Consider the following 26,999-nt stretch of genomic DNA (forward strand, 5'->3'; position numbering starts at 1 on the left):
AGACTGGAGACAGCGTCCTGGAAAGCATCAGCCCTGACCAGCTTGGGATTGTGGTGCTGGAACAGTGCTGCAGGGTGAGGGCTAATGAAGCCTTTGGATGTTTGAGCACAGCCCTGGTGGATACAGCACTCAGATTCTCTCCAGTATTTCTGAGACCACTGCTAAAATACTGGGCTACGGTCGTGATGTCCACACTTGAGATGTTAAAAACCAAAATGGATTGATTTTTGTCCCAGGGTGAACTTGTGGTATGAAATCTTTTCCTCTAAAGTTGCGTTGAGCCAAACAGGGGAAGTTTGGTGTGAAGATTATAAGAGGAAATTCTTAGTTTTAACTGGGATTCCTGTAAAAGGGAGATGTTGTAACAGCAGGGGATTTTCACTCAGTAACGACTGGACATGAGGTAATTTTCCCTCAGTCAAGTAGAGGGTGACTAGGAGTTCATCCACTTCTAATTACATAAGGAAGTGAAAGTTAATATTGCTTGCACATCCAATGGAAGAAAAAGGACAACAAATGAATTAAAAAAATAAAATCAAAAAAAAAAAAAAGGAAAAAAAAATATATAACCAATGCTCTGGGCTATGACTTCAGTAGTGGAGAGCAGTGCAGAGCTTTAGGCTACAGGTCTTGGTTTCATCTCCTCCCTGGGGTGAAATAAAGGATTTCTAGGAAAACAGACACTGGAACAAGGACAAATAACTATGCCCAGCCTCAGTGAAATCATTGTCAGAATACACGGAATAGTGCTGGCATGTGCTACATGTAAAAAGCCATTAGTGAAGGTACCAGATCACTAATTCCCAAACTTTTTGGAAGAACTCTGCCAACCCTCAAATTTTCTTGCAAACCACTGCACACCCAATCGAGCTTAGGAAACGCAGACTTGGTAGCTCATATGTCTTTAGACTTAATAGGCTTCTATGGCCTAGATGCAGCCCACTCACCACAGGCACTCGGACCACCAGCAGTTACTAAACCGCAGCTGGAGTTCTCCTATGCTCAGAGGATAAAACTGAGCCTCTGAGGTCAACGGGAGTCTTTCCACTGACTTCAACAGGCTTTAGATCATGGCCTTCCCACGCTAGCATAGAGGCACTACTGCTGACAGTAGAGGGATGCAGACAGCATTGTCCTACTGTATGGATGGATGTCATATGGTTTGCTCTTCGTTTTGCTTTTTTGTTGTTGTTTTTCATAGAATGAATCACAGAATCATAGAATGGTCTGGGTTGAAAAGGACCACAATGATCATCTGGTTTCAACCCCCTTGCTATGTGCAGGGTCGCCAACTACTAGACCAGGTGAATCTCTTCCCTCCAGGTGAATCCCTTGCCCTGCACTGTTCAGCATCTTGGGTGAATTTATTCTGGCATAGAAATGTCAGGACTTCTCTTCAGCCTCTTTGTAGTAGGAGCGCTTTTTGGTATGTGTAATTGAAAGTATCTTGAGGACTCCCAGAGCTTGTGGGGTGCAGGAGCAGCCAGCAGACCTGCTCATCATCCGATTCTCTTTCTTCATCACAAAAATGATCCATTTTATCATGTGTTTCTACCAAGGAAAAGATTTGAAATAGGATTGCAAGCACCCTCCAATGGGATGGCTTGCCTCTCTTTTCACTAAGGATCTGTCTGTCCCATCAACCATCCTTAAAGCTACAGCTTAAAGCAAGCTGGTTTGGCTACATCAAAATGCCCACTTGATCATGACAGTGAGGTGTCATTCAGCCCTTTCAATCTGAATTTGATTCTTACCCCTACAGCTAGATGAGATCAATTTCCCCTATATATCCCCAATGTAGAGACCAACATTCAAGTGCTATTTAGGATATGAGGCCCTTTCAGGGTCTGATCAACCTGACCAAACACGATTATCTATTTTATGAGTAGGTGAGCTATACCCTCAAGAGTATCTCTCTTCAAGGAATCTGAAATAACTAAATCAGACATTGAATATCTGATTTTGGTCAGAAGCCAAAAAAAAAAAAAAAAAAAAAAGGCACCAATGCTCTCTCAGCTTCGTGTCTTTGTATCCTACTTGCTATGTGAAAAGGAGGGTCTTTACTGAGCTGTCCCACTGCAATAAGGTTTTACTAAAAACCTTTCTAATGAAAATAGAGTGTTGTGATCTGTTTCTCAGATTTTTCACATCATTTTTCATACATGGCTTCAATCACCGATTGGGCTCTTCTTGCTGCAAGTGATTTGTCTGGATAACTGTGTGTGGTTTTTGCTACCATGGGTGGCTTATGTGGTTATATATTCTGGTGCTAAACTTCTTCTGAAATTAATCTTGCTACAGCTCAGGCACTTCTTCAATGTTACGTTCTCATTTCTTGTGCCAGGAAATTAAGATTAGATCTTCCTTAGCACCTTGCTGTATAGTGGATCAAACTGTTCCTTGTAGCCAGAAAAAGAAAAACAGAGAGGAACTGTCATATCAGCATTATCTGGTGGGACCCCTTTTCTTGGGAGATGTTAATAGGGACAGCACATCAACTGAACAGCAGCAGCTTTCCCTACTGCTCCTTTTGCCACTGCATTTACATGTATGGTTGCATTCAGTGTATATATTCTAAACCATAGAATCATAGAATCTATTGAGTTGGAAGGGATGTTTGAAGGTCATCCAGTCCAACTCCCCAAACCAAGGTGGTTTTCTCTTATGATAAGAAAAAAACATTGAACTGCACATCTGAAGGATATCTACTTCCACTATAACAAATATTTCCTTTACAAATAATAGATTTCCACCAACATGAACAATCATCCTCAGGTCAATATTTCTAAAGTCATATTTTTAAGTCAGAATTTCCAGTCACAGGCAATAGTGAAGGAAAGAATTTTATTTTCTTAATCAGAATAAAAGCAAATTTCCGAATGCCAAAATTTCCCATGAATTAGAAATCCTGAAATTTGGCTGGCTTAATTTCCTAACCCTGGTATCTGCAGTAGTGCCAGGACTGCAGAATAAATAGGATTTCCAGTCTGACTCACCGTAAATAAAGGAGCTAGTGTATGCAAGCCAAAAGTGATGAGATCTGGCCTTTGCTGATAAATTGGTAAGTACGAGAAGATTACCTGGGAGGAGTTTGATTTTTCAATTGTTTTTCCTAATGGTTGCTTTACAGTACCTTCCCTTTATATCTTGTATTCACACCTTCTAATGAGGTATTAATGAGCTGTTGGTGGTTTCTTTAATTTAGGGCAAGACTATTAAGGGAACATGAAGTCTTTACTAGGTTCCAGATTCTTAATAAAAAGAAGTGATGCATTATTAGATAGGTCATGCCTGAAAGCTTCCAGCACAGAGCAGAGACTCCATTGCCTTTGGGGTTGCTGTGTAGCTGTGGGCTGTAATCTGGTGTTAAGATTTCCTGCAGTAGGTTATACTTCCAAAGCAACCTGGGCTGTTTTTTTGGCTACTTATAGCAAAATGCCAGTAATCTCAGTAATCTCATTATTTTTCCTCTTACATCTAAGTATATAGGCTTGGGTAGATAAAGGGGAACTGGATAATGGCAAAATAGACGTGGATTTAAATAACTAGTAGTAAGTGTGTTTATTTGCAAGCTTCACCAGGATCTATGTGTAGCCTTGAGTACACTGTTTCATCTTCCCAGCCATTAGCATCCCTCTGTAAAAAGGCAGTAAGATGACTTTCAGTTTCCCATATGATAAAGTTTTGTCATTTCTCCCAAGCATCGATGACATTCTGATAGACCATTTACCAACAAGGGGACTATTTTTTGGAAATAAATGAGAAAAACCAATCTTGGAGCAATTTTGAAGTTGGATATGACTTTAAAGCTAGACTTGCTTTGAGTGGGAGTTGTGACCAGACACCTTCAGAAATACCATCCAGCCATAACTATCCTATGACGATAACAGTTATGTCTATACTTAGCCATGCACTCAGCAAAGCACCAAGATCCATCCTGGAATTTCTTCATCCTGGATTTCTTAGTACCCATTTATCCATCTCCTTATCTTGGCAGAGACTTTATATATACAAAAAAATTAACAGCAGTTAAAAAGGAGATATAGTAATGGGACGGCAAGAAGCCAGCTGCCTTCTGGCTCCCTGGTTTAATTTCTAGCATGTGAGAAAATAAATTGCATATACAATTGGGTTTGCAGAAGCGTTCTTCTTCTCATTCTTGGGATAGAATCTCTCAAGTTCTGCTGCCTGTCCTGTGAATATTAACCTCTTTAAACACCTTAAAGAATCTAAACAGACTAAACTTGTGCTCAGGATGAGCTCACTGGCATCCCCTTTTATGGTATATTTGTAAAGAGTCCCTGCTAAAATGACAGACCAATGGGTTTTTCCTCTCAAATTTATAGCTTTAGAGCCCTTAGCATGGCCTATGGGTTAGTTTTGCCTTCCCACTGACCTGCTACAAGCAAACAGCAAGGCCACTTAGGTCTTGGCCTCTCTTATCTCTGTTTGCTCATATGGTATCAGGCTTTAAAGGGCTGTGAAATGGAGACAATCATTGACAAGCATTGGTTTTCTCTGGGTTTAGATCAGTAACTCTGGGAAGAGCATTGGCCCTGAACAACCTAAAATAAAGTCTACTAACACATGTAATGGGGCAATCCTTGCTAGCTTGGACATTAAGGACTGATGAGATACTTTGCAACTACATTTGGACAAAACGATCTCAGTGGTCTTTTCCAACCTTAATGGTTCTATGATTCTAGGAACTCTCTGCCTCTACAGAACTGAGCAACATCTGGTCTTTTATCAACACTGTAAAGTTGTTCTTTTTCCTCCTTCTCTGTACCAGAGACAGAGCCAAGCAGCTGTGTTACCCAAAGACGATCCAACCCCAACTGAGCACTTGTAGCCATTTAAATGTGACCCACTGCTTGCTTTGTTGATAAGTAGTTTACAATCTTGGTGGACTGGAGCAATGGACAGAGACAAACTACAGAAATCAAACATAAAGCACAAAAAGGAAAAAAAAAAAATGCCTCAAGGAGCCACAGAGAAAGGTGTGGTATCCAACATCTATAAAAATGTGGTTTTCCAGTGTAGGCAGCTAAATATAAAAACCCTACAGAGAACTATAAATTCCTAATAAATATGATTGAACTACTGGAGAAAATCAGGCAGACTAGGCTCAAGAAAACAGAAGCAAAGCTGAGAGCGAGCTGGGGCCAGGGACACGTCTATTTATGATGTGTATTTTACATTACTCCGGAACTTGAGGATTTGTGACCTGGGTCAGGATCTGGTGAGCGCCATTCGAGGGCACGCGCCCTGGGGAGCTGTGAAAAACGGAGGTTGTTCTGCAGCACCGAGAGGGAACGGTGTCGACAGCACATCTCCCGGAGGATATCCAAGCATGCCGTGCCTCCGAGGGCACAGCCCAACCACTTTTCTCACCCAGTGGTATCTGGAATAAGTATTTAAATCTGACCTGGGCCGGCTGAAAATGAGTTTTTCTCCTTTTACTAGCGCAGCTGGGATGGTCAATGAGTCATGGGCATGAAAACCAGTTTCTGGTTTTTCGTGCTTACATTTCAGGACAGAATAAACAGTTATGCACCTGATTGTCGCAGTGTTCTTTTATATCACAGCAGTTATCAGCAGAGGATAACTGCAGAACAACCTTCCTAGTAGCACAGAATCATTAACGTTGGAAAAGACCACTTAGATCACCTGGTCCAATCAACAACCCATCACCACCATGCCCACTAAACCATGACCCTCATTTCATTTCAGGCGTTGGCCCTGAAACACATAAAAAATTCATACAAGCCCGTATCCACAATTTCCCCAACCTATAACTTTCTCTTTTATTATTATTTGTGCTGTTTCCAAGAGGCGCTAATAACTATTTGCCAAAGAAGGGGAACTTAAGACCATGTCAGGGAGTGTGGATAGATCTCACCCTTCAGTGAAGGCTGCCAAAACCAGCAGAGAGAGTTGTCTCTACAGAGGGACTGGAGGCAGCAAATGGCTGCAAAGCAAAACCACAGCTGGAATCAGCATGGCCTTGTGCATGACCTGTGCATGACGACAAGGATCCAAGGCAGCTGTGTAGGCTTGCATTGAAGACGTGTAGTAGACAGGCATGATGATGGTGGATGGAGGGAAGAAGGATGGGTCCCAAAGTTGTTTTTTTTTTATCCCCCATGAAGCCTCAAAACACTCTGGCCAAAGAAAACAAAGGAGAGTGTATGCATGGTTGGAAATGCTAAGATGATGGAGAGAGGGCAGCCAAGGTGCTGAGGGCAACCTCCACCACTTTCCACTGCTATAAGAGCATCTGTAGGAAGTCTCTATCCAAAGCAAGCCAATAGGAAGATAGGGTTTTTTTTGTGGCATGTCTCTTTTGGGGTGGGTGATGGTGAAGTTCTTGTTTGGGTTTTGGGGTGTTCTTAGTGTAGTTCATGCTTACAGAGCAATTCAGGTCTGGGCTGACCTCTGAGACTGGAGTTGAAACCTCCTTCAAACCTTCTCCCGGCTCATTTTTTCCTCCTTTGGATACCTCTTGTTCTTGCCAATTATTCAACAAACCCTTCCTTGTCCTTCCTGAACAGGATTGCTGTGTGGGAACCACTCCGTTTTCTTTGGTAAGAAAATGTCATGATTCTGAAATCTGGTTTTGTTCTGAAGTGGAAGAACACACAAACAAGCACAAAATTATTATAATTTTTTTTTTTTTTTTTTTTGCCCAAAGCTTCCTGCAAATCACAATCAGAATGATCCGTTCTAAAAACTGAGCTGCTTCATCCTGGCTGAGACCTTTCCAGATTTGATAGGAACATTTTTAAAGCTGGGAAACAGAAGCTCATTCAACGAGGTCAAAATGTTTTGTTCTGATTTTTAATCTGCAAAGAAGATGGTTCCAAAATGGATGGTTTCTCAAGACAAGTTTGGATGTCAAAAAAAGGGCATTTGGGGATAAAGAGCATTCCCCCACCCCTTTGTTTTCATTCTGTAGCTGTTCCTTATGGAGAATTGTGAATAATCTCTGGATAAGAAAACATTTTTTTTGAATGCTGTCGCACTGTTGTCTCAAAATCTCTTTAAATGCTTTACAGGACAGGGGTAATAAATGAGACACAGTGAAATAGAGGCACCCTATGGCCACGTTTAGCAGGTCATGTGCAAAGGCTAGGAATATTTCATGATGCCAAGGAAGACAGACCACAGCAGACTCTTCTGTGTCATAGAAATTATGGGGGAAGTTTAGGTGAGGAAGGAGCACAGGAGGGTGTTTTGTCATCTGGAAGCTCCAGTTTAGCCTGTTGCTGTGCCAGACCAGTGATTCAACAGCTGCTAACAAAACGCATTTCTACCCACAAACATACAACCACAATTGGGCAAAGTTGCCTAATGGATAAAGTGCTGTGCTAGGACTTAGAAGCCTTTGATTCTGCTCCGACTTCTACCCTTGAACATCATCAGCATGATGCTGAGTGAGCCGTGCTGTGCCTTCAGATCCCTGTTTTCTCCCTGTTGGTCTTTGCTGAGATGAAGTATTCTCTCATATGTTTTGCAGTGGATTGACTGCAGTTTCCTTTGGCTCTTGGCTCAGCTATGCCTGACCCACCAGCACCATTTCAGGGATTCAAACAAGACTTTGTAACCTTGCTGCTCTTCTGCTAATGGAGCCATTGAGTTTCAAGTTGGAGTCAGGGCAGACAGACTCCCATGTGAGATGTCCCCACTGATAAGCCTTTCTGTTGGACCTGGGTGAGAAATGCTGGCGCCTTCTCCCCATCCTTTCTGAAACCACAGCCAATAAACAAGGTTGAAGCAGGGAGCCGTGATTAACAGAGGCTTCAATCTGCCAAGAATTCATTAAAAAATAATTGTTAGCTTCCCAGTCTACTCCTGCCCAGGCTTTGCGCAAACATCACCAGTATGGAAGAAAGAAAGAGGACAGTTTGTCACGTACGTGCCACTGGTTTTGTAGGGCAGCTTTGCTGGAGGCAATGAGACCAGCCTGACTCCCCCTGAGGACAACCTCCCGGGTGCACTCAGTGACACATGACATCATGTGCCCTGGCCATTAAGGAGCTGAGGTTTTGTCCTTGGTTGACATTAAGATAGTAAAGGAAGCAGTTGCCATGAGAGAGCAGAAGTTGGATATTAGGAAATGTTTCTTCTCAGAGCGATCAGCCATTGGAGCAGGCTGCCCAGGGAAGTGGTGGATTCACCATCCCTGGAGCTGTTCAAGAACAGTGGAGATGTGTCACTGAGGGACGTGGCCAGTGGGCATGGTGGGATGGGTTGGGGTTGGGCTTAGCAATTTAGAGATCTTTTCCAGCATCAGTGATTCTATGATTCTCTTACTCGAAATTTAATGGACTCTCATCCACGTGGTTCCTGAAGCAATGCCAGCAGCCCCACCACCCAGTACTCACACCTCCTACGAGTCTGCAACTCTAAAAGCTGGATATGATGTGAAAAATGGAAAGAAGTGGATTGCTCAGCAATCCTGGGTGTCCTTAGTCCTGCTGGCTGCAGTCAGTCTTGCAAGTCTCCACTGAGAAACTCCTGGCTGGTGCAGATTCAGAATAGCAGGAACAGATGGGGCTGAGCTGAATGGAGCATGGCCAGGGAGGGAGGGAGTGAAACTTGATTTGTATGGGGCCGTGGCACTGAGGAGAGGGTGAACTCCAGGGTAGTGATGTTATTGTATGTGGTCATGGGGTCATATCAATGGCTGCTTTTAACAATTTTTCTTTTTCTTCTAATGGTGTGGTTATAAGCCCTAGCTAACCATTTGTTCTAGTAGCTTCTAGTGATCTAGTTTTCACTGGATTATCGTAAACATCTACTGTATATATATGTATTTGTGGCATACATTTCTGATAGACACATCAGAGATCTATAAGAGGAGAGAACATATGTCTTGGCATAACGGTTAGCTCCACACAGCATATTGTGAGTTGTTCTGCAAAAGCCTGTTCACAGCCTCATTTTTTTTCTCCTGTCTCCTATAGAGGACAGAGATAAAAACCAGCTAGTGATATATATGCCTTCATGTGATAGGTATACATTCAGTACTGTACTTATACAGCTCATCAGCCCAGCGCACACCCATCATATAAACCAGTAAGCACCAAGTGTACAACACTGGCTTGCATGCTTTGGTGATGTGGGTGGGCAGCAGGGGCAAGCTGTCTCCTCCATGACCTACTCTGACCATAGCAAGGAGCTCTTAGGAAAGGTCAGCATGGGAACAGGCTGTGGGCCCAGAGATGTGTCTTGTATGCCAAACCCATTGTAGGTAGGATGTGCACAATCATCATCCACCAGCAGCAGACGAATGGTGATGAGACATGGGCTTGGAGCCGATGAAACCAAAAGAGGATGCTGTGGGAGCTGCAAGCATCAGCACTTGGCAGAAGGTCTGTGCAAAGGCAGGGCCTGGCTCTGTGTCGGTGGTGATTTTCCAGTCTGGAGTGAATATAAATACCAACACAGCTGCTGTTGTTCTTGTGCGGGGTGGGAATGGGACTTGTGTGGGGAGGGAGGGAGCAAAGGGGACAGCGTACACAAGCGGGCACATCATCATTGGTTCATTTCCCCAGCAAGCTAAGATCATGTCTGAGAGCCTGTGAAACTCATATTTCCTCAGTTAATTATAGCACTGAAGGTGAGGGCAACGGCTCCCACTGACATTAGTCACGTTGGTTGAACTCCGCTGCTCTGTTTCAAGCAGGGAAGATTAGACTGGAATCAGAGAGCATCGTGCAGGCAACTCCAGGAAGGGTCTCTCTCTTGTATTCTTCTTCTCCTATTTGCTGGATATTCTTTTCTCACTCCCCGTTCTGTCATTCTTACTGTCTCTCTGTCTTCAGTAGTGTTGATTTTAGCCAGCTCAAGCGCTGGGTGATTAATTGCCAGCTTTGGAAGGCAGCTCGGCAATGCAGACCATTTAGTCAGTGACTTAGCAACTCTCCAGGAGGTGTTTAGTGGAAACACAGCCTGCCCGCCAAGGCCAAAACACAGTGCTGATGCCTTGTGCTGACAGCCATAGGGGAGGGAAAGAGGGCAGGATCAATTCCAGAAAGCAAGCAGCTACTGGGAGCTTCATGACCTGACCCACATTTCAGAGGGACATCAGCAGTTACTGGGCTCCCATTTCCACCTGGAAAATGAAGGCTATTTTCAGAAAGTCCAGTGCAGAATTAGAGATGAGTACTGCTGAGGGTTTGACACATCTTATTGTGCAGTGCTGTTAAGCTCTGTCCTAGGAAGTGACCGCAAAGTCAGTGAAATGAGCCACTTTGATAAGGGCAGATCCTTTGTTCCCCGAGACTGGAAAAAGCAAGGGGCATGTGTGCAATGATATGGGCATAGTATGAGATGAAGCACACAACCACTGATCTTTGGAGCCAAATGCCTCTAAAGTTTCACACAGGCCACTGCTTTTTTAACAGTCAAGGTCTTTGATGAACATCACTGGTTGCCCAAGGAGGCTGTGGATGCCCCATCCCTGGAGGCATTCAAGGCCAGGCTGGATGTGGCTCTGGGCAGCCTGGTCTGGTGGTTGGCGACCCTGCACATAGCAGGGGGTTGAAACCAGATGATCATTGTGGTCCTTTTCAACCCAGGCTGTTCTGTGATTCACTCTATGATCCATTGGTTAAACATCAGTTTGCACAGTGGACAGCAGCCCTAAACTGCAGATCCTCTGTGAGAAGTGTAGGGAATGGGTCTCAGCTCTGCCACTGAATTGAAATGCGTTGGCTATTGCTTCCTCCCCTTTCCACATGAATGGGGAGTGATTAGGAGAGAGGCAACATGGACTCTGATCTCCATGGGAGAGCAAGAAATACCAGCCTATACTCAGGAGCAGCTGTTGCAGGGAGGCCTGGGCACACAAAGGCAGTAAGAGAAGAGGTACTCCATGCTACTATGCTCCTCCCCTGACATCACTGAGCTGCAGATACTCAGTGTCTGGGGCTGTAAATCCCCTGCTTTAACTTGGCTCCGAATTTACGAGTTAAAAAAAATTGCTGTCTTCAAGTTATTGCAGAAGAAAGGTAAAACATAAAATGCTCAGCTCAAGGCTGTAATAGCAAAGACATAATTTGACAATATAAATGAGCTTTAGCTGAGTTATGGATTAAGGGAACATAACTGCAAATAACAGGTGCCACATTATAGGCTACATCTCTTCCACTGCAAAGTCCAGGATCATTTTCTGACCCTCAAAGTGGCACAACACAGCCTCTGTGCTCATTTCCAAATGCTTTCTGCTCCCTCAGGCTACCTGGGAGGAAGGGTCTATGACCACCAGAGGTGCCCTCCAGCTGTAACCACTCAGTGACTGTGATCTCCCAGAAACTGAGATAATGTCAGTAGCCAAGGCCAAAACTATGCCAAGAAACATCCTGACAGTCTTGATTAAGAGGTTACTGCTCGAATTCCTGTCCCAGTTTAGTTCAGGAGAGACTATTCCACCATCAGATCTTACAGTCAGACCATGCAATTGCTGTCAGCTTAACTTTGAAAGAGATATTTTTAATGCAAATATTTTGGTGTTATTTGTCCATTGACTTTGTTTTCTCCCTTCCTATAAGATCTCGTCAGTGGGCATGGTGGGGATGGGTTGGGGTTGGACTTGATAATCTTGAAGGTCTTTTTGGTTGCTGCTCAGTCATAAAAGAAGCACAAAGATATCACAGCTATTTCACAACTAGCTGACTAGTTATAGCACAATGGACTTAGACAGTTACAGCACAAATTCTTTTCAGGTGACGATATGAAGATCATTGGTCCATAGTAACTGAGTGACCTGGGTCTGTTCAGCCTGGGGAAAAGAAGACTGGAGGGAGATCTGATTCATGTTTATAAATATCTGAAGGGAGGTGGGAGGCAAATGGATGAGGCCAGGCTCTTCTTAGTGGTGTGTAGCAATAGGACAAAGAGCAATGGCCTAAAAATTGAACATAGGAAGTTCAGTACTAACATGCAGAAGAACTTACAGTCAGGGTGATGGAGCACTGGACCAGGTTGCCCTGTGGTGGTGTCACCTACTGTGGAGATAGTCAAGACCCAGCTGGATGCCAACCTGTGCGACCTATTGTAGGGTACTGCTTTACAGGGGGTTGAACTCAATTATCTCCTGAGGTCTCTTCCAACCCCTGCAGTTCTGCGATTCTACGGCAGTCTGACCTCCCCCAGATCCCTTTGATTTCATAGCAGCAATGAAATATCAGTTGTAAGGAGATCTGGAGACAATCTAGCCCAGACTCTGCTTGAATCAGGGCTTTTGCCAATACTGCATCAGATTCACTGCAACTCTGCTAGTTGCAGAATCCCCTAAGGATGGAGATGTCCTCACCTTTCTGGGTAACCTCTTCCCATGCTACTCAATCCTCTGAGTAAAAAAGATCGTTTTTAATCTAGTCTGAGTAAAAATTCATGGCCCTTTTTCTTGGTTTCCATATGTCTGAGAAGCCTTCCTCTCCCAGATGCTGAAAATTTAACAAGTGCCAATGATACAGCCTGAAAGCTAGGGAAAAAAAAATACATAAGGGATTTGGCTTTGGTGCTGGCCTGAAGATGAGAGAAGGGTTAGGAGGAATGGCTTTGACATTGCAGACAAACAAATTGAGCAACATCTCTAATGTGACGGAAAAAAACCCACAAGGGGAGAGACACGAAGAGACAGGTGAGGGCAATGACCCCGTAGAAGCAGCAGAGGAATTTTGTAGTGGCCAAAGCCAGAGAGGAAGGTGCAGTAAGAATAGATGTCCAAGATGATGAGAGCTTTAGTAACCTTATATTAATTTCCAGACTAAATTTATTCCCAGCTTGTTTACACCCATTTGTTCTTGTCCTAGCACTGTCCTTTAACATGAGCAACTTGTCACACTCTGCAATTTTTACCTCCCCAATGTATTAATAAAGACCAACACATCCTTGTTTTTGCTAGGCGAAAGAAAACAAGCCCCCCTCCTTCCCTCCCATTGGATTGGCTTTCTGTCTACCTGATCACCAAAGAAGGCCTTTTCTTTATTTGTTCCAGTACAAATTCACCTTTTTTGGAGATTGAGCACCAGAACAGTCTCTGGCTTGCCAAGGGAAATCTTGTCCCATGCTATTAACACTTCACTGTCTTCACTATAAATAGCTTCTGTATCGTGCTCAGCTACCGCATTCTACTTTTCCATGACTGCATCCCATCAACAGTGACTAATTGTGCTGTGATGAACACATGCATCCACATCCTTCCCCTGTAACTTCGTTGTTTCCAGTGGCTGAGCCCCCAGCTTACAGCAGCTATTCTTGTGATCAGTATCTAAGTGCTCAACTCTCTACTATTACATTTCATTCTATTTCTAATACTCCTGTGCTTAAGGTCATCCGATTTTTCTTGTGTATTTATACTGAGGGCCTTATAAATACACAGGTTGATAGACTGAATAACTTCTAACCATCATACCTCTGGATTATGGGATGGTCGTGTTGGATCTCAGACCCTCCATCTAGGGCAGAGTTTTAGCAGAGCAAAGATCAGATGTGCAGTGTGATTCCTCACCTTCTTTGGAAGTGTCTGGCATCAGCTGGCAGAGGATGAGAGACAACAGGTGAGGGGCCTTTGTGTTCCGAAGCAACAGTTCTCTAAGCATGACCATAATCAGACAGAACAAAATCAGAAAACACCACAGGATAAAGGCAGAACTATGACACAGTCTCAATGGAAAGCAGACATTTCATATCCAGGATCCAAACACATCATACTGTTGAAAAATCATCAGATTTACAGTGAGCCTTCCTGATACATGTGTCTTTCATAGAGTCAACATGGAGCCAAGCAAAGATCAAGCCTAGCAGTCTTTGATCTGTTAAATCTAGTTCTTCTTCTTTTATTCTAGTGAGCTTTCATTTATCCACACAGTGTCATCTCTATTATCAGGTTCCCCAGTGCTTCACTGTTTCTCAGTTCCTTCTGCTGTCAGCCATCAGGCAGTGCTCAGAGGAGCTCAGGTCAGGATTTTACTCAAAGATGCCTGCTACGTAGAAAACGGAAGAGCTGGAGATACAGGTACCTCTGCAACGATGGAAAACGTGTCCCAAAGATGCTTAAAACATAGAGCACATGCAATCTTTCCACCATAGATTGATGCAGTGGTGCTGAAGCCACGTCCAGTCGCACAACTGCAAATGGGCAAGTTGTTCTCCTTGGGATGCCATGAGAGGGAGCTTCAATGGGCAGCAGACTCAAGGAAAGCTCTGCAGAGGAAGACAAAGCACCTCATATACAGCTGGCGTGAAGAAGCCTGCCTTAGTATCCAAATTCCATCTTTAAACTCTCTTGTGCATCAGCTAGAGCACTTACTCCACCTTACTTCCCTAGACTGATGATGCACCTGCACCTGATGGGAAATTGCTACCATGTGCCTCTCCAGAGGTAGCTGCATTTCAGCTGAGGCAAATGATTGCTCCCTACGATTTTTCAGAATGGGAAAAAGAAAAAAAAATAAAAAAATCACAACAAAACCCTCCTTCCAGCCACTTCACTGACAAACTGTGTGAGGAACAAGTTAATGGGGCTGGGAGAAGCTGCTGGCAATTCTCACCTCTGCAGCTTTCCACTTGAACGCTCTGCAGCTGAGCTAATAGTCAGCAAAGCCCTTGGATAGATACAGAAACCATTTGCATTATTGACAGGAAGAGGGGATGGAAAAGAGAATACCACTGCTTTTTCTCTCCCTTTATTTTTTCTTTCCTTCCTGCTGCTTCTTTTCTGTGCTTTAAAATGGGGGCTGGAATCTGGTGGTTGCTGCCCAGACCATGCCTCAGTCCTGTGAAAATTATTGTTCTTCTCTCCCTGCTTATAATTCCCTCAAGAAAAAAAAAAATATATATATATATATATATATGTATATATATGTAAATCCATGGCTCAAGGCCTGTTATTTACTCTGGCTATCTGGGGAATTTTAGGTAAAATAGCAAAGTAGCTTAATCAGAGAACACTCATTTCTTCCACAGTACAAATGCTTCAAAGTAATGGACAGTTTGACCAGCTGGTTTTGGAATGCCAGGAAAGGGTTTTCCACCTGATTTCTTACCAGCTCACCTCATGGCTGGTCAGATGGTAAGGCCTCCAAAACCTTTTGAGCTCTTTAGGCTGACCCAAGCTTTGGGGACCTGAGATGTCCATCCTCCATGACACGCTCCCAAGATCCTGGAGCCTCTTGAGAGCACTGGACTCCCCAGAGCTTGGGTTCTTTCCATTTTTTCATCTCCAGACAAGGAACCTGAATATCTCCCATTTGAGAGCTCTTAGACTTCCCACCTCTGTGGCATCTCACGTTTCATTTATCTACCAGAATTCTGACATGAAAGCAACCCAAAGAAACCTGAAAGTCAAATGAAAATGGGTTTTTTGTTGTTGTTTGTTTGTTTGTTTGCTTGCTTTCCCAGTGAAAATTATCACAGCATCTTTGCTAGGGAAAATGAAGTAGTCGGTTTTTATTTAATTTGGAATAAAGTGTTTTTTTTTTTTTTAAGTTGAAATATGCAGCTCTGTTTCCTGCCTTAATGTGTTGTTGTTTTACTCTTTTACTACATAACTTAGGGAAGCAATAAGCAATTCTAGGTGAAAATGAAATTTTAATGTTAGATCAATACAAATACATAAAGATGAACAATCTTTTCCCCAGGCAACTTATGATATAAGCAGACTTAGTGTCCAGGAGGCTGCAGTCATGTCAGAACTAAAAGTACTGTGAAAAACTGTTTCAAAGCTTAAGATCCTCTTGCCTTGTTACAACCATAGCATCCAAATCACAGAAGTTATTTGGGAAACGCAGGTAGCAGTGATTGAATCACTGCAGCATCCCAGTCCTGATCTCATTCACTGCTCACTGCATTTGGTGGAGTTTTTTCCCAAGTGTAGTGAACATAAGCAGAAAGAAAATGAAGTACATCGATGCGGATCAACATTTCCTGGTAGCTCTCAGAAGCAGCAGCTGAGCCTTTAATAATTTTGAGATGAATGAGTCAAAGTGGTCCCATCTCTGGGCAAGTTTACACCATTTGCTTCCCTGTTCCATCCCAGACATTCCATGATTGACCATTCTGACGGTGCTACTGTGATGGTGCTGCTGTTCTGGGAGAAGAGATTTGGCTGCCCATAGGAAGGCAGGAAAAGCTTTAAGCAGCACGAGCGATGAGTTCAGTCCTCACCAGCTCAGCCAGTGGTGACCCATCAGTGTTTGCGTTGACTACTGGACGTGCAGGTGGGGCTGTGACCTGCCCTTTGCACTAAGCTTTAATTACCTGTCATACCATGGCGTTGGACAGAGTCTCAGCCAGTGTCAGTGAAACGCTCAGCACATTCCCACCCTGACAGTGACCTTGCAAAGCTACATGTGAAGTAGCGATGGACTCAAGATAAGGCCCTGTCATTTTTCCACTGTTTTCTTAGAAAAAAGATATTAGCATATTATGAAACATTGACTTATTCCACATTATGCCAAGTTCTTTCCAACCACAAGATTTGCCTCAGTTCCCTTCGTTTCTTGTTTGTTCTTATCCAGCTTCTGTTTTCTTTTTCCTTTCTTCTTCTTCTTCTTCTTTTTTTTTTTTTTTCAGTTTTAACCATCACTCTTCCTCGCTCCTCTCTCATTTCCTCTCCCAAACAGAAGGGGAATTTAAATTGCAACCGGTCGCAGATGTAAAACCGGCAAGAGTGCGCTCCAAAGACACTCTATTTTACTGGGTTCATCCAGAGGTCAAAGAGGTTGGCTGTGGGACAAGACAGAGCAAAAAACCTACCCAAGCCTTACTGTGTCATCGTCATCCTACTTGGCTGCCAGCAGGATGTGGCAGGAGAGCTGGAGGAATGCTCCCACATCACTGCACTTGCAGAGAGTTGGGTGAAGGGAGAGATGTTGCCAAGCTTTGGTTTGGGACACCACACTTTTGGGGAGGCCCAGGAGAAAGGTGGGCAGCCAGGCTGGTGAGGGAACAGGGAGGGTGGCCAGGGAGGGTGGAAGGGGGGGTTGTGGAGGAGACACCAGGCAGCTGTCTTGCACGCTCTCAGCAGTTGCATTTGTGCCGGGGGGATGATTGGAGGAGGCCCAGCTGCTGGCTGCTTGCACCATGCCAGCTGGTAGGGTGAGAGAAAGGGAAGGGGGAACCAGAGGAGAGAAAGAGGCCACTCTGAGGAGATGGGCACCAAGGTGCTCTCTGGTCTCTGAGGTGGGATGATGGAAGGGAAGTTTGCAGGAAACTTGCAGGAGCAAGGTGCTGATGAGGTATGTGTAGATGTGAGCAACACCCTTGGCTAGGAGCCGTGGGTTGAAGGCTGAGATGTGCTCTGTTTCCATCAGTTTCCCCACGACTTGGAAGAACACGGGGCACAGTGAGCTAGGTACCATCTTTGAGGAGCCAGAAACACAGAGATAAAATCTGGAAAAAGCCATCTGCTCAAGGAAGGCTGGCAGTGTCTGAACCCAAAAAAACACTCAATAAATCCAAATAACAAGTCACATCAGGAGAAGAAGATGAGTCTGGTCACCTACTCAGAAAGCTTGATGACACCAAGGAAAGTTGGCAGCAGAGCTGGTAAGAGCATCTCCAGCACTCCCTAATTGCATTGGTGTCAGACATACTTGAGAAAGCACCTAGATCAGACTTGATCTCATTGCTAACTTATGAGAATGGGAGAGCTCCCAGAGCATCACATGGGAAAGGAATACCTCTGGGATCAAATGTTTATAGGGGATCCCGGGCATTGACTGGAAGTACACCATGGTGAGGGAAAAATGGAAAAGCCATTCTCTGGTAACCTCTCATCAGTCTGGAAGACTTTCCCAATGCGGCCATCAAATAACTGATGACCGGAGGGAGGAAGTGCTGGAGTTTCCCAAGGAAACCCCAGGGAGATCAGAGGACACTGAAGCAAAGGACTGCAGAGGAAGAAAATTAAAAGTTAGGAAGAAGCAGAAGCAGGAGAAGTGACTCAGAAGAGAAGTGACTATATGTCAGTGTTGGCACACAAAGAGTGAGAGAATAATGGTCATAACTGGAGCCCATCGTAAAGAGGAGGTTATTAGTCTATAAATCTCACGGTGAGACCCTCAGGTTGTTCCATAAAACTTCTGGTAAAAGCCCATGAATGCTGTCTGATCACTTTGCTTGTCATACTGTCACCTCTTAAATTCAGAAAACATCCTAAGCCATCTGCCCAGGCTGACAAAAAACTGTGGCATTTTCAATTCATTTCAAGAGCACTTTCTCTTTCAATACGTCCAGGTAAAGCAAAGTGCTTTGATGCTCCTGGGGTGCTCCTCACTGTGGGACCTCAGCTTGAATCCTGCTTCTCTTCATTAAAAAAAAAAAATCTGCCCTCACCATATAAATCCCCGCAACCTCCAATGTCATCGAATCAATTCCTCCAGTCCCAAATGACTCCAAAGTAAGTGTTGGCTGCCTTGCCCAAGCGAGGCTTGAAAAGTTCACATATCAGTTTCCTTTGAAGAGACAGTCATACAAACTGGCTGTACTTGCTTATGGAATGCTTGTCTTCATTACCACATTTCCCTTTGCTCAGTTTCATTCCATTACTCCGTGTTATCAGCCCTAACATCACCTCGATCTCTTTGAGATTGGCAACGTCCTCATTTACAAAAATAGCTATTTAGCTTTCATCAAATTGCTTATGGCAAGAGTCTACGCAGGTCAGTGAAACAGGGCTCAAAGACACAAGGGGCTATAGAGACCTCCAGGATAAGGACAGTGGTTTTCACTGTGCAGCACTGAGATGTTTGTGCTAGATAAGATCGCCAGACAAGCCATAAATGACAATGTGTCTCTTTGGGAAACAAACCACTTATTAGAACTGGATGGAATTTGTTTCATTTAAAATAAAATGGAGTTAACAGCTCAAACAATATTAGCAATTTCAAGGGGCTCATACAATTATCAAAGGCTCTCTCTGTTTTGCTGGCTAAAGATCTTGGAATTTCTCAGCTCAAAAAAGAATCAGAATATGCTTTTCTCCCCACATTACAAAAATTAACATTGAGAATTCCAGAGGATTTTTTTTTCTAAAACTCGATACTATTTTTAAATTGCATTTTCATTGTATTCCAGTTCTTCTGTTAACCTGAATACACTTATTTTCTATAATATCTGTTGCATAAAGCCATGATGCCTGGGCTTGGTCATCCGTCTCCAGCTATTGGTGAGAAGAACTGAACTCCTCCTCTCAGGAGTCTTCAAAGGGATTAAGCTTTGCAAAGTTTGGATAAAATAGATCTTAGAATCATAGAATCACCAAGGTTGGAAAAGACCTCCAAGATCATTCAGTCCCATCATGTCAGGTCTGTTGCCCTCCAGGCAATTATTACTGCCATTACAGCAGTTTTAACCCTTCAGGTAAGGTATTTCCTTCCCTGGTTCATTATCCTAAAGCAGAAGCTTTGACCTTTAAGGGTCCCTTTCAACTCATGATTCTGTGAAATATCCCGAGTTGGAAGGTACCCATAGGGATCTCCGAATCCAACTCCATGCTGTTAGCCTTATGAGGCCAAATGGCATGAGAGGATGAAGGGAAAAAAAATCACATATAAAGCAGCACTTCTAAGACTTATAAAGGTGCAGTGTCTGTACTCAAATGCCTGGATCTGAAACTATGAGGTTTGCAGTGTGTGAGACCCTCTATTTGGGGAGGAGCAGGAATCAATCCCTCTTATCCCCCAAGACTAATATGTCTTATCCCCCAGATCAGTTCAAATGTCTCACAACACCTGTCCTGAAAAAGAACTGAGACCAATAGATCCTGGAATCTCAGAGATACTCATCCTGGCTTTGTGTCCTTCCAAGACCCATCAGGGTCTTGCAGAGCCCCTGGCTCTGCAGCAGGACTTCGGGCTGCTCAGCAGAGCTGGGAGGTGGAGCTGCTGCCAGGACATGTGTGGGATAGATGGCTGCATGTTGATGTGTTAAAGAGGTCAAAAGGCAGAAGGGAGAACTTCTAGGAAATGCACACGTAATCTGTTACGCTGCTTTCCAGCCCCAAGAGCCAAAGAACAGATATGGGAGGGATCTTTTTCATTCTTTTTCCCGTCATTCAATTTCCATAGTGCAGACACAAAAGAGGAAGAACTATTGTGCTCCATGTTGGGGTCCTTCTTCCCTTGTCTGCCTCCATTTTAACCATCTCTGAGCAAAAGCAACAAAAATGAGCACAGAAACATCAAATCATCTCCCCATTCCCTTACTGCACAGCAGCAACAGCACAAACCACCCTGATTCAGAAAAGTTTTTAGCCAGCATTCTGCCTCCTTGGTTTCCAACTGAATTTCATTTCCTAAACGTTAATCCTGCCTTTGCAAATGGTGAAACTACTGCCACTCAGAGAAGAGGTCACGCATAGAAAAAGGGACGTAACTCCCCCAGAGGTTTTGGCAGAGCCAGGAAGAGGCAAAGTAATTGCGCCTCCCATTCCGGCTCTGTTTTGCTTTATTTGAACATCTTCATTCCATTCTGTGAATCTCTTTTCTTTTTTTTTCTTCTTTTTGGCTGGATTTGGCCAGCATCTGGGTGACCGCCAGCCCAACCTGTAATTTCCCCATCCTCTGCTACCCAGCATTCGCCCACCACCCATTCCCTGCCTTGTTCTTTGGCTGAGAAATGCAGGGCCAGAGTTGGACGCCAAAAGGACTTGGCTTTGAGGAAGGTTTCAAAAGAAGATACAGATCTTGCACAACAAAGAATATGGTGAGATAATTCCAGGCATTGTTATCAGCACTGCGCAGGCCTAAGAAGGGAACATGAATGGAAAGAGAACAGCCAGGGTGCAGGGCCAGAAAGAGGACTGGGATTTCTCTTCTCTGTCAGCACTGCTGTGCTTGAGTGCAGAACAACACATCTCCACCACATGTCCACCCCTCCCTCAGCCTCTCGCAGGAAGAATGCAGCAATTTCTATTTTTCCCTCTAAACATTACTCTTTGTTTCAAGCCGTAAGGAACAGAGCATCCACTGTAGGTGGAAGGCCATAGATGGTCCTGATAGGAGAACCTGACGCATCTCACTGTGTTCTTTGGTACCCAGCTGGATGCTGGATAACTTTCAGTTCCATAAAGGAGATGAAGTAGTGAGTGGCTTTCACATTAATCACTGCTTCTTAGGACAGATTGTACTTTGGCCACAGAACAAAACCTTGGTCTCCAGTGGCTTGGACAGCTCCCCCATTAATCTAAGTTCAGATGTCAACAGTATACCCTAAGCACAATCAATAAATAAAATTCACCTTGACAGCACTGCCCTATCTGATGTATAGCTCACCTTCTTAAGATATTTGTACTTGCTCATTGCATTGGGTGCAGCCAAGTCATCTGAGTAGTTTTCCCACTTATCTTTTCAATACGCTCATTTCTGTGCTTTCTATCACATTGATTCTCCCATCTGATATCCTCCATTGGCTCCATCTCATAAAATTCCAGACTCTTTTTTTTTTTTTAAGAGACATTACCATTAGCATAAACATACACTTACCATAGAATCATAGATTGGCTTGGGTTGGAAGGAGCCTTAAAGATCAAGCTCCAACTCCTCTGCCATGGACAGGGTTGCCAACCACTAGATCTAGCTGCCCATGGCCTCATCCAATCTGGCCTTGAACACACTTATATACACACATACACCTATAGGTCCATCTGCACAGGTCCATAGGTATAGAGATGACAAATTTACCCACTCCAGTGACCCAAACACTTCACGTTACCTCCTGACTCCCTCTCACGTTATTTCCTCACATACCTTTCATTCTAACACATGGCTCATTCTACTCTTGCCTCTGTAGGATGCCACTCATACCTGGTTATTAGCACGTCAAAGGATAATATCGCTCTTGCATGTTGTCTCAAGCTCATTGCACTTCAAATTTGTGGGTGAGATGAGCTAATCCTTCTTCATCTGAGAGCACGCATTCTCTTTATGGACACTCTTGATTTAAACAAGACGACCTACGTGGTCATGGCATCCAGCTCTCTGAGATCTGCTAACAATTTCTCTGTATTTTTCCATCCAGTTTTTTCACAGTTGTTAGGGACACCTGCTAGTTTCATCAAGAGATGTTTGTCTGGCTGACAATGCTCGTCCTCCTAAAACGCCAGCTTGAGGACACTTCTGAAAGTTCAGACTGTTTATCTTCTAAGGGAACTGCTAATTCAGAGCAAGCTAAGAGAGATGATCCAAACTTGGGTCTGGTATGAATTTAGTGAAGCGAGATGCCTCTGTTTGGGCTACCTAAAATTCAAGATCGTCTCACACCTAAACTTGACACTGTTTGACATCCAGAGGTGGATTTAAGTCTAGACTGCTCGATCACCTCAGAATGATATGTGATCACATCACTGGTCTTTTGATCTGAACCTCATTCAAGAGGTCTGCACATGGGACAAGCAGCTTGTAAATCAATGATAAGCAGGGATAACAAGAGGCAGAAATCTTGTCGTTCCTCCCTAAATCCACTCTCCTTATTAAGCATGGAAAAGTTCTTGGACTTCTTGCAATACATGAGGGAAGCTCCATGGAGACACTTGGATTTGTTCTGAAAGAGTACGAAGGGAAAGTCCTGAAGTTTTGGGATTTTTCTACATGCTATTAATAAAAATAATTCATAAATCAACAACGGCCGAAGGGTCACGCAGAAAGAGTCTGCTGCTTGGCTATATGAGACACTCCTGTGTGGGTGTGAGAACCTCTTGAAATGGCAAAGGACTCTGGAAACAATGAAGGAGAAATGAATTACATTTTTTTGGCAGAAACAAATCAACAGTTCCATCCCCCTCTCCTTCTTCTCCTTTTTATTTATTTATTTTTTTTCAAACAGAAATAGTTACTTGAAAAAATAAAACCAACATTCTTTTTTTTTCCTCCCAACTCCAAAAATAAGGCTTTTGAATATCCAGAACTTACTCTTTTTAATTTTCCCTGCCCCTAGCCCCCCCTTACTTTTGAACATTAGAGTTCTGGCTGTTCTCATTTAAAAAAAAAAAAAAAAAAAAGTATTTTTTTTGTCCAAGCACATTCGTGTTGAAATGCAGACAGAAGATGGGATGGCTCTGGGGATTGGTAATGGAATATACAACCTTTCACCTCAACATCATCACTTTGGCTAGCCAAGCTCAATAGTGGCTACATATGGATCCCCGTGGATGGTTGGTGGTCCCACCATGTGTCATTTGGAAAGATTCCTCTGGGAAGACTTTGGCCAGGGAGATCTGCCTGCAGGGAAGTGGGCAGCTTCACTCCCTGCAGAACTCTTTGTGGCTCATTTGTTCCCCAAACACTTTACCCCCATATCTGAAAATTGAGATAGGACAAGGGGGAATGGTTTTAAACTGAGACAGGGGAGGTTTAGGTTAGATATTAGGAGAAAGCTTTTCACTCAGAGGGTGGTGATGCATTGGAACAGGTTGCCCAAGGAGGTTGTGGATGCCCCATCCCTGGAGACATTCAAGGCCAGGCTGGATGTGGCTCTGGGCAGCCTGGTCTGGTGGTTGGCGACCCTGCACATGGCAGGGGGTTGAAACCAGATGATCATTGTGGTCCTTTTCAACCCAGGCCATTCTATGATTCTATGATTCCATGATTTCCTTTCCCCCACTGATTTCCTTGTTGTGAGTACAAGCAGCAGGGCAGAACTTCACTTAATGAGCTCATACAGCTCTTTGTATTGTCGTGGTGCAGTTGCATTGCAAGGCTCAGAGGCTCTCCATCAGTCAGAGCTCTTCCCTTCCTACAAAATTAGTGGAGGTCCATCCCAACAGGCAGACTGCAAGTGACCTCTGCTAGAATTTCATTGCTCTTACTGTTGAGAGCCTTTCCCTCATGTCCATCCCAAGTCTTCCACTGGCACTGAGGGATGTGATTAATGGTCATGGTGGTTATGGGGGTGATGGTTGGTCTAGATGACCTTAGTGGTCTTTCCCAACCTTAGTGATTCTATGATTCTATGATTCCTCCTTTGAATTTAAACTTATCCAGCAGGCCCTGATGTCCATAAGTGCCTCTAGAGGTCACTTCTGCAATGTAGCTTTTCTGCACTTGCCTACCTTATTCAGCAGTGATGCTTTGTACTGAAAGAATGACTCGCCTATGGGTGAGTATCTCGTTGTAAACAAGGATCTAAAGCCCAGGCACTGAGGTGCCATGGAAGTAACCTCAAACAAGGCAGTCTTTTTCCTTTCAGAAGTGCAAAACAGCAACTTCACCAGCATCTGGTTCATGCGGGCTTAGCCTCAGCCTTGGCCATTAATATTAGCAGGCAGCACTCTGGAAAAACCTGTCCTCACTAGCCACCAGGAGTGTAATAAATATATACCACAGCAGCGTTATCCACCAAAAACGTGTCCTGTTTAACACGGGGCCTGTCAGTCCCTTGGATGCTGTCCCACGTCAACAGATAACCCTCCTGCTACCAGTGTACCACCACCCGTGTGCAGGTCAAAGTCCTAAAGAACATTATTTTTTAGGAGCGGGAGAAAGGAATGTGACATTCAAATAAAACTACAGGGGGGAAATTTTCAGATAGACCGAAGTAGAAGTGATTACACCAGTCAGGAATTTTTGCTGGGGCTCAATGGCCTTGCCAGCAGTGGTGAGGACCCTCTGAGGGCTGGGATCAGCTGAGGTGCCAGCTGCACGTGCAAGGCCAGGTTATTTGGGGGTGAAAAGGGGAACCTGTTTCTTCTGAGGGCTGTTGAGTAATACCAAGTTACACTGCTTTCATGCTGAACCCAAAGCACATTCTGCCAGTGGTTGAGCAGTGGGTTTAAAGGAAGACTGCAGCCTCAAAGGGATCCTTTGGTGGGCTACTTCTGCTCTGTTCATAAGAGCTGAGGTCACGCTGCGACAGCCAGTGTGTCTACACTTCACTTTCCTTAGAAAAGCAAAAATACACACCAGTAATAGGAAGAGAATGCTCCACTACAGCATCATTCATCTGTAGGTAACCAAGAGCTCATAAGTAAACTTTTAATGCTGCAATTCCATGTCTATATCGGCTTTGTTTTTCTCTTACCCTAGGGATACAACCTGCATTTACAGAAACGTGTCTGTTTGGCCCAGCAGAGGACCTGGTAGGAGACCTTTTTCTTCTCCCTAAGGTGTGAGGCTTGATTCAAAGCACTGAGGACTCCTTTTAACCCCTGTACAGACTCCTAATGCCTTCAGGCATTCAAGCTTTCCTATCTAGTGAAGTGAAACTGATTTAGCTGTGAAGGCATAGATGCCCAGAACCATTTGAGATACCTGGTGGTATCTGAGATACCTTCCTGGGCCTGGCAGTATGGCATTGGACCAGTGGGAGCTGGAGACTAAGTGGGATAGCTGTGCTCAGGCAACTGAACCAAACCCATGCATTTGTTTTGCAGGCTTACGCTGGATGCTGGTTCTTGCTTCCATCTCTGTCCATGTTTTTGGCACTCCCGACTCATAAGACGCTTTTATAAACAGAGTTGGGAGCAGAGTGCAAGAACGTGAGAAGGTACCTGAGCTCCATCCTCCCAGCCCTGCAACAGTGGGCCCGTTTGCAAAAAAGCACCACAATTTTCTTCAGATTGCACATTTTTAATGAGTAGGTCTGTGAGTGCCTGGTGTTCCTTTGTGCTGGGATCTCCCCAAGGAGCAGGAGAGAGCACGGACTGCAGCGGTGTTTCATGCTGTTTAGATGGTGGCTGCTCTGGCAAATCACAGCAGTGGAAACCAGTCAAAGTTGTGCATTCAAAAGTAATGCACGTACGAATGTGTCTTAAGTAGGTAAATGGGGATTTTATGAACTGTTTCTTTAGGGATCCAACGTCTGTCTTAAATGAAATATAAATGTCTAAGTCCTTTTGTGAGCCTGGGCCTCTCTGGTCCTTTTCTGCTTCTGTAATCTGAGGATCAGCACACTCGCCTGCCTTAGAGGATGTGGTAAAGATAAATATATTAAAGACGGTAGGGTGCTTGATATTGTAATGATTGAGGCCAGATATCTGTAGCAGAAGCAGAAGTAAAAAAGAAATAAGATAATAATTGACGAGGACTCTTGCCAAGGTATGTCTTGGCAGCCGGCTCGACAGCAACCTATCATTTAAGATGGCGGGGTTCCCCTCACCTTCTAAAACCCAGTGGCACTGGGGGATTTGTGAATGTGAAACAAGCTCTCTCCAGTTCTCCGACTCTTTTATATTTCCTCACGCTGACTCTTGAGTCGTTCTTAGGCATGCTTCCCGATGGCTTGGAAATCTCCAGGCACGCATTGAAGCTTCTATATTTGCTCTCAGCCTCTGCCAAGATTAGCATTACCACTCTATGGAAAAATATCCGTCAACCGGATATAAAAGAATGGTGCGAGGAAGTAGAGCTATGTCAAGGCAGCACAAATATAGCTTATGCGTGTAGGGGAAACTGGCATATTTTATTTTTCCATCTGGCATTCTTTTTTTTTTTTTTTTTCAGGTTACTGTAGCTATAGCATAATGCATAGGATCCTTCTAAGATGCCTGATTTGGGTTCAGGTTGTTTCCACAGGCTGCTTTGGATAAAGATGGGGCAACTTTGGTTAGCATTCCTACCAGATAAACATTTAGGGGTTTGGGTGCTTACCTGTACTTCCCCTTCTGATCTAAGTTTCTAGGACTACGAGGGTGGATAGTGATAGGACAAGGGGGAATGGTTTTAAACTGAGACAGGGGAGGTTTAGGTTGGATATTAGGAGGAAGTTTTTCACCCAGAGGGTGGTGATGCATTGGAACAGGTTGCCCAAGGAGGTTGTGGATGCCCCATCCCTGGAGGCATTCAAGGCTAGGCTGGATGTGGCTCTGGGCAGCCTGGGCTGCTGGTTGGTGACCCTGCACATAGCAGGGGGTTGAAACCAAATGATCATTGTGGTCTTTTTCAACCCAGGCCATTCTATGATTCTACGATTCTACGATTCTATGACTACATTCTGGGCAAGTAAGGAAGGCTATTTTGCTCATGCTGACCTGACCTTCTGAAGTACTG

This window comes from Gallus gallus, chromosome 4 (assembly GCF_016699485.2).
Source record: "Gallus gallus isolate bGalGal1 chromosome 4, bGalGal1.mat.broiler.GRCg7b, whole genome shotgun sequence".
NCBI lineage: Eukaryota > Metazoa > Chordata > Aves > Galliformes > Phasianidae > Gallus > Gallus gallus.